Here is a 12998-nt window from a genome sequence, read left to right on the forward strand (position 1 = left end):
ACACACCTTTTGCCTTTGCTGATTTTGCCTTGGATGCTTTCGCTGTAACAAATCGAAGTTATGAGTATGATTATATGCTGAACCTGTGGGTCCTCCTATGAAATCCCTGAACCTGGGAGTGGACTTGGGGACCCCCTCCCTTACACGCAGCCCCACCTCATCTGGTCCAGGCACCTTGCTGACCTCATCACCCACTGCCCTACCCAGCCCTCTGCCCAGGCTCACGAACACATGCCACTCCTTCTGTCTGGAATGCTGTCCCCAACGCTGGCCGCCTCGTGTAGCTCAAGCCTCCGCTCTGAGCCCACGCATCAGGAGAGCTTTCCTTGACCACAGCAATGCAAAATTACACCTGCCCCATGGTTCCCTGCGCCCTCCCCCAACTTGTTTCTCTTGTTACGTTTCTATCGATCTGTTTCTATTTACTAGTTTCTGGACTGACTGTCTTCTCCCAACTGCCTGTCCTGGAACAAAAACGTCCATAAAGCAGTAATGTTTTATTTCCTTCCTATTTTGAGCAAACCATCGGGAAGGATGACTGCATGAGATAACATGATGTCTAGGATTTGCTTTAAACTTTATTAAATTAAAAATACATAGGGGGTGCCTGGGTGGCTCAGTGGGTTAAAGCCTCTGCCTTCAGCTCAGGTCATGGTCTCAGGGTCCTGGGATCGAGCCCCGCATCAGGCTCTCTGCTCAGCAGGGAGCCTGCTCCCCCCTCTCTCTCTGCCTGCCTCTCTGCCTACTCGTGATCTCTCTCTCTTTCTGTCAAATAAATAAATAAAATCTTTAAAATATATATATATATATATATACAAAATATATATGGTGCCATGCCCAAGAGCACAAGGAACTCCATGGAGAAACTATCGAATGCAAAATGTATGTTTGAATTGAGGCAATGATTATGTGATAAAGACAGGTTACTGTATGATAACTCTACAGGTATTTTATTTATATGTCTTTTCTAAATTTACCATGAAAAATTTCAAACAAAAGTATAAAAATAGTAGAATAAATTTCTATAACACGGAATATAGAGTAAGTTATCACCAAGATTTTGTCACCTTTGGTCCCTCTTTTTCCGCTTCACTGTAATATTTTCCAAGCATATTTCAGATTTCATGCCTGGTCACTCCTGCCTACTTCATCACATGTCTCTAAAATTGATGGACGTTTTCTTAGATCACCACAGGTCATTTATCACACCTACCAAAATTAACAATAATTCATGGAATTATAATACCCAGACCATAATAAGAATTCCCTGGTTGTCTTAAAAAGCATCTCTACATTTGTTCAACAAATCTTTTGCAGGACACAATTCAATCCAAAACAGGAGTTCCTGTTCCTGAGAACAGGGCTTCATTTGGAAATAGGGTCTTTTGAGATAGATGCAGAGGGAAGAACGCCAAGTGAGGAGAGGTGGAGACTGGAGCGATGTCTTTACCAACCAAGGAGCAGCAAGGTTGCTGACAAACACTGGAAGCAAAGAAAAAGGCAAGGAGCAGATTTTCTGTAGATCTTCAGAGGGAGCATGGCCCCGCTAACACTGGCTTTCCAGCTTCCAGCCTCCAGAATTGTGACACAGTAAGCTTCTGTCATTTTAAACCATCCCAGTCCAAGATGGTTCGTTATGGGAGCTCTGGGAAATGAATGCGTCTTTCTGCCTCTTGCCTCTGCTTCCCTCTGAATATCTATGTCTGTCTCCTTTCATCCTGCAAACTAAAGGTCTCTGCTTTCTAGTTCATGGGGTGGAAAACAGTTGTCAACAACAGTTTCCAAATTTGCATGATACAGCCATAGAGAGAGACTACCTAGTTCCTCTTCCCTGCTTCTCCAGATTCTCAGGGAAGGGACTCAGGGTCCCCCCGCTTGAGTGCCCCTCTCAGGCCCATCGAGTCCTGCACAGATGGGTTAGGACCCCATCTGTGCAGGAGGTGGGGTCTGACAGTCAAATACTCCAACAGATGTCCGCCAGACACCCGGGTTCAACCAAGGACGAGTGGGAGGCCACATGCCACTAGGGGGTCCCCAGGAGCCCAGTCCGTGAAGTGTGACAACCCCAAGGAGGTACATACGACCGACCAGGTCAGACACCATTTCCCAACAGAATCTTCTCTTTGGCCCCACCCCTAACTTTTTTTTTTTAAAGAAGGATATTTTGTTTACATAAATGCTTTAGTTGTATGATTTTATTTAATCCTCCACAAAGCCATGTGAGAGAGCAGTTTTCGTCTCCACAAATGCAGAAACAAAGGCTATGAGAAAGGAAGTCAGATGTTCAGGGTTACTCTGCCAGTATGGAAACTGCGCCAAGATAACGCATAAATACACGAGAATTCTGACGAACGATGGGAAGTTGGACAGCATCAGTCTGGGGTCTATGAGAAAACTCTACAAATTCTGGGAGTGTTGATTCATTATCCAGTAGCAATATTTACTTTTATGAGTATCTTTTTTATAAATACCTTGAAGTACTTCTTATATATCCTCATCAGACTTTTTTTTTTAAAGATTTTATTTATTCATTTGATAGACTGAGATCACAAGTAGGCAGAGAGGCAGGCAGAGAGAGGGGAAGGGAAGCAGGCTGAGCAGAGCAGAGAGGCTGGGCTGAGCAGAGAGCCCAATGTGGGGCTCGATCCCAGGACCCTGGGATCATGACCTGAGCTGAAGGCAGAGGCTTTAACCCACTGAGACACCCAGGCGCCCCCTCATCAGATCATAAGGTTTTTCAATTGAATACAAAACATATTTTTTTAAAGATTTTTATTTATTTATTTGACAGAGAGAGATCACAAGCAGGCAGAGAGGCAGGCAGAGAGAGAGGAAGGGAAACAGGCTCCCTGCTGAGCAGAGAGCCCTATGCGGGGCTCGATCCCAGGACCCCGGGATCATGACCTGAGCCGAGGGCAGAGGCTTAAACCACTGACCCACCCAGGTGCCCCACAAAACATATTTTTAAAAAGACAAAACAATATTTATGTTCTAATCACCCAGAACTACTGGTTTTGATGGATATGTATTTCAAATATTTCTACTATTCTTTCTTTTAAAGATCAGAATTTCAAGTCACAGTCCATTAGAGCACACCCACTTGAGAGGGGATCCCGCGAATCTTACCACTTCTATCAAGGCATGGAGCTTTCTGCCTGTTTTTTTCCAGTAAGTGTTATTTGGTTGAGGTCAGGTTTTGGATTTCATTTTGTTTTGTTTTTCTACCACTTACTTTGTGGTTTCCATGTTGTTCCCATGTCCTCCTCCTTGGCTGTTTTCTCAGATTTCTTTAAGACATATGGTTTTGTGTGTGTGTCCCAAGTGTGGTTTTCAACACAGGACCCATTTTATGGGCCCCTCTTCCATGTTTTGGTGACTCAATCCCTCTCTGCTCCCCAAACTGGGTCCCAAATATTCTGCTTTAGGGGAAAAAAATCAGTTGAGGGACACAAAAGATGAAGACTGTTGTCTTCATTAACCAACAAAGAGGTGATGAGATCAAGGGGTCAAGCAACAGGCCCATGTCGTTACTGAGACTCACCCACCTGTCTTAAGGGTCCTTGTCACTAGACTTCTGCTATGTCTTTGTTTACCCAGCATGACTCCCCTGCAAAGGCACAACAAGGGAACACAATGACAACCACAGAAGTTCTATGGTGGGATTTTGCCACTGTGGCGTCGAGGAAAGGCCAGGAAGTGACATCGGCAGGTCATACCCCCCATCTGATACTTCTCAAGTCATCTCAGCCCACTTGGTGTTCACTAGCTTTTGAACTATATGCCCAAGAAGCTACAAGCCAAGTCAGTGGTCATTCAGGTGGACCCTGCAGTGTCCCGAGAAGACAGCATCTCTTTACCAGGCAGGACTGGACACTGAAGAGGCTAGGGTGACCCAGTCTCCATCACAGAACAGGGTGAGAAGTTATATGAACACAAAGGCTAAAGGAAAACTCATTTATTTCTTGAAGCAGTGTTATGAGCTGGGTTGCGTCCCCCTAAAATTCATATGTTGAAGTCCTAAACCCTCATACCTCAGAATGCAACTCCTTAGAGTTTTTAAAGAGGTGATTAAGTTCGAATGAGGTCATTATGGTGAGCCCTAATCAGATAACACTGGTGTCCTCCTAATAAGAGGAGATTTGGACACAGACATGTGTAGAGGTAAGATGCCGTGAAGGAAGGAAGAAAATGGCCATCTACCAAATAAGGAGAAAGACCCCGCCAACAACTTGAGTCTGAGGACTTCTAGGCTTCAGACTATGAGAAAATTCATTTCTGTTGTTTAGGCCCCTCCAGTCTGTGGGACTTTGTTACATCAGCCTGAGCAAGCTCCCACACAGAGCTGACCCTCCCCACTGGAGGAGGCCAGAGTCTGGCAGAGCCAACGGAATTCACTGACAGACCAGATGTGGGTGTGAGGGAGCTGGTTGGGGGTGGGGTTGGGACCAAGGACAACTCGAGGTGGTTTGGCAACTGGAAGAGTGGAGTTGCCATTTATTGAGTTGGACTCAATAAATTGACTAGGGAACATCTGTTTGGGGAACAGATGTGTTCCGTGTTGACCATGCTGATTTTGGGTTGTCCATTCAGTATCCAAAAGGAGACTCCCAAGAGGCAGCTAGACATACAGTCTCAGGGGAGAGGCCCAGTCTAGAGTGAAAAATTTAGAAATTGCTGTGGACTGAATGTTTATGTCCTCCCCAAACTCATATGTTGAAACCCTAATCCCCAAAGTGACAGTATCTGGGGATGGGGTTCCAGTTTAGGGAGGTGATTAGGTTGGATAAGGTCATGAGGGGGAGCCCCCAGGATAGGACTCATGCTTTCATAAGAGGGAGAGAGAGGCACCTCCTTCTCTCCACACCCAGGAACCAAGGAAAAGCCATGTGAGGTCACAGCAGGAAGATGACCATCTACAAGTCAGGCAGAGAGCCCCCACCAGGAAACAGATGAGCCAGCACCTTGGCCTTGGACTTCTAGCCTCTTGAATGGTGAGAAATAAACAGCTGCTGTTGAAGCTGTCTGGTCTGTGGCCCTTTGTCATGGCAGCCTGAGCTGACTTAGAAGTTAGAAGCATCTAGATGACATCTGACACCAAGGATCAGAGGAGATCACCAAGACAGTGAGTGACTCGAGACGTCTGAGGACAGGCTGGGGTCTCCCAAGGCTTGTGGTCAGGAAAATGAATTTTTCTGATTTTCCTGCTCCTGAGTCGTCCACAGTAAGCAGGATCTGTGCCATATGGAAGGAAGAATGGATGGCTGTGACAGAGAGCCAATTTTGTAAACCCCATATTGCAATGTTTGTTTGTTTCTAATCGGATGCTAACTTAAGTGTCCTCCAATGGTTAATGAAGACAATAGTCTTTATCTTTTTTGTCCCTCAACTGATTTTTTTCCCCTAAAGCAGAATATTTGGGACCCAGTTTGGGGAGCAGAGAGGGATCAAGGCACCAAAGCATGGAAGATGGAAATTTGTTTGAGATATTCAGATTTTCAAATGCTGAAACCCCAATTATGTTCAATGTTCTGTAGAAGCAAGAGAGAGGGAAGGAGTGCTTCCAAAGGTAATGAGAGAAGAGAAAGGATTTCCTCAAAGCTACAAAAGAAAGAGGAGCCTGCAGTCCCACAGGCAGTGGGAATCCTGCCTCACCTGTGGTCCCTGGCTTTGCCAAAATTGCCTCTGCCCCTCAGCAAAACTGTAGCCCAGGCCAGAAATGTGGCCTGCAGAGGGTCTCCCTAACACCTTGATGCTACCCGACCTGCTGGAACTCTTATTATCCTGCAAGAAGTGTGGAGGAGGGAGTGAAGTAAGCACACCCCCCCCACCCCACACCCCACACCCCCTGGGGGGTGAGTTTCTTCCTGCCTGGTGGGATGAAGTTTGGAATAGAAATTGATTTCAATGATATTTTTTGCATGCCTGAATTTGGAAACAAATATAGGGTTGTTTCTACTGTGGAACAAAATCAAAGTCTGTTCATTCTACCATAGGAAAAAATCAAAGTCACAAGTTAATTACAGTGCGGATCTCTTTTGATGGCTGATTTGTGAGAACTGAAGAAAGATGTAGGAGTGTTCAGCATCAAATGACATTAAGTTGGTCAATGAGATCATTTTGAGGCACTAGATGGTGGAAAGTTCTTTGGATGACTAGATCACAAACACTGAAATAGGAGAATTTTTGAGAAAACAAGAGGCCTCTCCTTGGAAATGATTTAAAATAAGAAACTGATATCCTTTGTCCTTCAAGAAGCCTGGGGGGATTGATTAGATGCCATTAGAAAATCCTTATTCGGTCTTCTAATTTACACCAAAGGAAACCAAACTAAATAAAGGGACAGACACACATAAAGTTCTCGAGTCAAAAAAGGCTTTAGGGAAAAAATAAGCATAAATCAGAAATTTTGTCCATTTAGGTTGCAGAAAAAATGCTGAGAGTGTCAAGGTTAAATAGGGGGGAAGCATAGTTTCAAATTTTGGATAGTTAGCTCAGTTTGGAGAAGTGTAATGCCAAGAAAATGTGAGAAGTTTGAAAAGGTTGTTTAAGGATGGATCATGATGGTGTAATTGCACGTCAATACACATAAAAAGGAAACATAGCAATATTGGTAGAAAGATGTCTATAGTCATAAAAGCATTTTGAGCCAGACATCCTAGTTGCTCTGCTCTTTCATCTTTCATCCTTGGGTTATGATTTGCATATTGTGGGCATCTCATGGATATTACAGGAATGAATGAATGATGGTGTATCAGGACCACTGGGGCCTGTAAGCAGTGTGAGTTCCTTTTGTCAAGGGCAGAGGGCTTCTACTTCTCTGTCTGTCCATTCCTCCACCCACCTCCTTGCTCCTCCCAGGGGAATCGCTGACTTAATGAGTTGTATGGACAGCAGGTGGGACCACACACTCTGAGAGGTTGTATTTCTTCCGTGCAGCTGGTGGACCACAAAGGATATGAGTAAACAATCATAAGGGAGGAATTACGAAAGGATGTTAAATGTAGGAAAAGACGTACAAGTTCACAAGTAAGGAGAAAGACAAGGAAACCAACATTCACTGACCTATCGTTTTCAACCTATCAGACCTACAACAAAGTTAAATGTGGGACACACACCTCCCCACCCCTGCCCTCTCTGGTGAGGAGGTGGGGAAGGAGGAACTCTCAGACATCGCTGGTCTCACTGTAAATTGCAACAATCCTCTGGAGAGCAATTTCACAATTTCATCAATATTATAAATGCACAACCTTCTGAAGCAACAGTTCTGTGCCTTGGGATATTCTCCTGTAAGGTTGTATTCATGCTTGGGCCAAATGGCACAGACAGGGTTATTCATGGGAGCACTGGCTCTAATACAGGATAGGAAACAAATGCCCGTCAATGAGTAATTTTAAAAATCGTTTCTGGTCCGGTGCGCCTGGGTGGCTCAGTCAGTTAAGGTGTCTGCTTTTGGCTCGGGTCATGATCCCAAAGTTCTGAGATTGAGCCCTACGTGGGGCTCTCTGCTAACCACCGGGAGTCTGCTTCTCCTTCTCCCTCTGCTGCTCCCCCATTCCCCACCCCGCTCCTGCTCTATCTCTGTCTCTCTCTCTCTCTCATATAGATAAATAAAATCTTTTTAAAAATAAATAAAAATAATTTCTGGTGCATCCATATAATGGAATACCCGATGTAAAAAAAAATGAGGAAGCTCTTTAAGTATTGATATGACGTTATTTCCAAGATTTTCCCCAGGGAAAAAAAGATCAAGTTCTACATTTTCTATTTAAAAAAAAAAGAAGAAGGAGAAGGAGAAGGAGAAGAAGAAGAAAAGAAGAAGAAGAAGAAGAAGAAGAGGAGGAGGAGGAGGAGAAAAAAAAGAATGTAATCTGGATTCGTTTGAATTCCCTAGAAAGATAAAGAAGAGACCATTAGCGGTGGTGCCTCTCTGGGGGTGGGGGTGGGTGGGATGGGAATTGAACAATGGGGGGGTCAGGGTAAGAGGAAACTTGAACTACCTCTTTGGATAGAATTTGACTTGGAACCATATAATGTGTTCTTTTTTGAAAAGTTACAATAGGACGATGACATCACACTCAGTTGCCCTTGCTGGGGCTTCTTATATCTTGGGGCGACCTGGAGGGGGTGAGATCCCGCCATTTGGATTTAGGTTCTGAGTTAAGCCTCTGCTCCAACCTGATCTCCCTGAGCTCAGGATAGGTCTGAGGTCAGTTGTTCTTTGCAACCAGACCGTGCATTAGATTTTACTAAGGAGCTTTAAAAAATTCTGCTCCCAGACTGCACCCCAGACCGGTTACACCAGGATCTCTGGAAGGGATAAGAATGTCAGTGTTGGGGTGCCTGGGTGGCTCATTGGGTTAAAGCCTCTGCCTTCGGCTCGGCATAGACATTTTCACAATATTTGTTCTTCCAATCCATGAGCATGGAACATTTTTCATTTCTTTGTGTCTTCCTCAATTTCTTTCATGAGTATTCTATAGTTTTCTGAGTACAGATCTTTTACCTCTTTGGTTAGGTTTATTCCTAGGTCATTCCAAATCTTATGGTTTTTGGTGCAGTTGTAAATGGCATCGACTCCTTAATTTCTCTTTTTTCTGTCTTTTTGTTGATGTATAGAAATGTAACTAATTTCTGTGCATTGATTTTATATCCTAATACTTCATTGAATTCCTGTATGAGTTCTAGCATTTTTGGGGTGAAGTCTTTTGGGTTTCCACATAAAGTATCATATCATCTGCAAAGAGTGAGAGTTTGGCTTCTTTGCTGATTTGGATGTGTTTTCTTTCTTTTGTTGTCTGATTGCTGAGGCTAGGACTTCTAGTACTGTGTTCAACAGCAGTGGTGATAGTGGACATCCCTGCCATGTTCCTGACTTAGGGGGAAAGATCTCAGTTTTTCCCCATTGAGAATGATATTTGCTGTGGGCTTTTCATAGATGGCTTTTTATGATATTGAGGTGTGTACCCTCTATCCCTACACTGTGAAGAGTTTGATCAAGAAAGGATGCTGTATTTTGCCAAATGCTTTTTCTGCATCTACTGAGAGTATCATATGGTTCTTGTTTTTTCTTTGGTTAGTGTACTGTATCACATTGATTGATTTGCAGATGTTGAACAAACCTTGGCGCCCAGGAATAAATCCCACTTGGTTGTGGTGATTAATCCTTTTAATGCACTGTTGGATCCTATTCGCTAGTACTTTGGTGAGAATTTTTGCATCCAAGTTCATCAGGGATATTGGTCTATAATTCTCCTTTTTGGTGGGGTCTTTGTCTGGTTTTGGGTTCAAGGTAATGCTAGCCTCATTAAGTGAGTTTGGACGTTTTCCTTCCATTTCTTTTTTTTTTTTTTTTTTTTTTGGAAGTTTCAGAAGAATAGGTATTAATTCTTCTTTAAATGTTTGGTAGAATTCCCCTGGAAAGCCATCTGGCCCTGGGCTCTAGTTTGTTGGGAGATTTTTGGTTACTGCTTCAATTTCCTTGCTAGTTATGGGTCTGTTCAGGCTTTCTATTTCTTCCTGGTTCATTTTTGGCACTTTATACATCTCTAGGAATGCACCCATTTCTTCCAGATTGTCTAATTTGTTGGCATATAGTTGCTAATAATATGCTCTTATAATTGTTTATATTTCTTCAATGTTGATTGTGATCTTCATTCATGATTTTATTTATTTGGGTCCTTTCTCTTTTCTTTTCCATAAATATGGCCAGGGGTTTACCAATCTTATGAATTCTTTCAAGAACCAGCTCCTACTTTTGTTGAACTGTTCTAATGTTCTTTTGTTTTCTATTTCATGGCTTTCTGCTCTGATTTTTATTATTTCTCTTCTCCTGAGGGATTTAGGTTTTATTTGCTGTTCTTTCTCCAGCTCCCTTAGGTGTAGGGTTAGGTTGCATATTTGAGACCTTTCTCGTTTTTTAAGAAAGGCTTTTAGTGTTATATACTTCCCTCTTAGGACTGCCTTTGCTCCGTCCCAAAGATTTTGAACAATTGTGTTTTCACTTTCATTTGTTTCCATGAATTTTTAAAATTCTTTAATTTCCTGGTTGACCCATTCATTCTTTAGATGATGCTCTTTAGCCTCCATATGTCTGAGTTCCTTCTAACTTTCCTCTTGTGATTGAGTTCGAGTTTCAAAGCATTGTGGTCTGAAAATATGCAGGGAATGATCCCAATCTTTTGGTACCAGTTGAGACCTGATTTGTGACACAGGCTGTGATCTGTTCTGGAAAATGTTCCATGTGCACTAGAGAAGAATGTCTATTCTGTTGCTTTAGGACGGAATGTTCTGAATATATCTACGAAGTCCATCTGATCCAGTGTGTCATTTAAAGCCTTTATTTCCTTGTTGATCTTTTGCTTGGATGATCTGTCCATTTCGGTGAGAGGGGTGTTAAAGTCCCCTACTATTACTGTATTATTGTCAATGTGTTTCTTGATTTGGTTATTAATTGGCTTATATAATTGGCTGCTTCCATAAATATTTACAATTATTATATCTTCTTGTTGGATAGACACTTTAAGTATGATATAGTGTCCTTCTCCATCTCTTATTACAGTCTTTGGTTTAAAATCTAATTTGTCGGGGTGCCTAGGTGGCTCAGTGGGTTAAGCCTCTGCCTTCAGCTCAGATCATGACCTCAGGGACCTGGGATCAAGCCCCATGTTGGGCTCTCTACATAATGGGGAGCCTGCTTCCCCTTCTCTCTCTGCCTGCCTCTCTGCCTACTTGTGATCTCTGTCTGTCAAATAAATAAATAAAAATCTTTTAAAAAATCTAATTTGTCTGATATAAAATATAATTTGTCTGGTATTTCTTTTGATGTCCATTAGCATGGTAAATTGTTTTCCACCCCCTCACCTTAAATCTGGAGGTGTCTTTGGATCTAAAATGAGTCTGTTGCAGACAGCATATTGGTGGGTCTTGCTTTTTTTTTTTTTTTTAAGAGTCTTTTTTCTTTTTTTTTTTTTCCTTAAGGTTTTATTTATTCATTTGACAGAGAGAGAGAGAGAGAGATATCACAAGTAGACAGAGAGGCGGGCAGAGAGAGGGGGGAAGCAGACTCCCTGCTGAGCAGAGAGCCTGATGCGGGCCTCAATCCCCAGACCCTGGGATCATGACCTGAGCCAAAGGCAGAGGCTTAACCCACTGAGCCACCCAGGCGCCTGGGTCTTGCTTTTTTATCCAATCTGATACACTGTGTCTTTTGATTGGAGCATTTAGTCCATTTGTATTCAGGGTAACTATTGGAAGATATGAATTTAGTGCCATTGTGTTGCCTGTAAGGGACCTTTACTGTATATTGTCTCTGTTCCTTTCTAGTCTATTTTACTTATAGGCTCTTTCTTTGCTTAGAGGACTGCTTGCAATATTTTCTGTGGGGCTGGTTTGGTGGTCACAAATTCTTTTAGTTTCTATTTGTCCCGGGAGCTTTTTTCTCTCCTATTTTCAATGACAGCCTCATTGGATAAAGTATTCTTGGCTGCATATTTTTCTCATTAAGTACCCTGAATATATCATGCCAGTCCTTTCTGGCTTGTCAGGTCTCTGTGGATAGGTCTGTTGCCAATCTAATGTTTCTACTGTAGGTTACAGACCTCTTGTCCCAAACTGCTTTCAGGATTTTCTCTTTCTCTTTGAGATTTGTAAGTTTTACTATTAGATGTTGGGGTGTTGACCTATTTTTATTGATTTTGAGGGGGGTTCTCTGTACCTCTATTCTTTCCTTTTTAAAGATTTTTTTTATCTCAGAGAGAGCACCAGCAGGGGGAGGGGCAGAGGGAGAGAGAGAAGCAGGCTCCCCACTGAGCAGGAAGCCCGATCCAACCCGTGGCTTGATCCTACAACGCATAAGATCATGACCTGAACCGAAATCAAGAGTCAGCTGGCCACTCGACAACTGAGCCATGCAGGGCCCCCTGGTATTTTATTCTTTATAACAGCTTTGTTGAGTTAAAATTCATATACCATACAATTCACCCATTTTAAAAAAAAAAGATTTATTTATTTATTCTAGAGAGACATGGGTTGGGGCAGAGAGAGAGAGGGAGGGAGAGAATCTCAAGTAGACTCTAAGCAGAGCTCCAAGTCCAACATGGGATGAGATCTCATGACCCTGAGATCATGACCCTGAGACCATGACCAGAGAAAAAAGCAAGAGTTAGATGAGTAACTGACTGGGCCACCCAGGTGCCCCCAATTCACTCTTTTACAGTGTACAATGCAACAGCTGTTAATATATTCACAGAGTTCCACAATCAATTTAAGAATATTTCATCACCCCAAAAAGAAACCCCAGACCCCATTTCCCTAATTCCTCTAATTCCTTTCTGTTTCCTCTAGCCTGAAGCAACCTCTGACTTCCCTGTCTCTGTAGATTTGCCTATCCCCGAGCTTTCCCATAAATGCATTCATATAATCCGTGGTCCATTGTGACTGGCTTTTCACTGCAGTGTGTTTTCTAGGTTCGTGGATGTTGTAGCATGTCAGCACTTCTTTCCTTATTGCCAAACACTATTCCATTTATAGGTAGGTCACATCGGGTTCATCCATTCATCATCCGATAGACATTCAGGTCGTTTTCATGTTTTGGCTCTTCTATAATAGCTCATATGAACACTCATGTAAGCTTTTTTTTTTTTTAAGATTTTATTTATTTATTTGAGAGAGAGAGAGAGAGAAAATGAGAAGAGAGAGGTCAGTGGGAGAAGCAGACTCCCTGCTGAGCAGGGAGCCTGATGTGGGACTCAATCCCAGGACTCTGGATCATGACCCGAGTCAAAGGCAGTTGCTTAACCAACTGAGCCACCCGGGTGCCCCTAATGTAAGTTTTTATGTGGACATATAATTTGGGGCACCTGGGTAGCTCAGTTGGTTAAGCATCTGACTCTTGATCTCAGGTCTTGATTTCAGGGTCTTGAGTTCAAGCCCCACATTGGGCTCCACACTGGGCATGGGGCCTACTTAAAAAAAAAAAGACATATGTTTTCATTTCTCTT

Source organism: Enhydra lutris, unplaced genomic scaffold (assembly GCF_002288905.1).
Source record: "Enhydra lutris kenyoni isolate GAN:26980312 unplaced genomic scaffold, ASM228890v2 scaffoldscaffold15, whole genome shotgun sequence".
Taxonomy (NCBI): domain Eukaryota; kingdom Metazoa; phylum Chordata; class Mammalia; order Carnivora; family Mustelidae; genus Enhydra; species Enhydra lutris.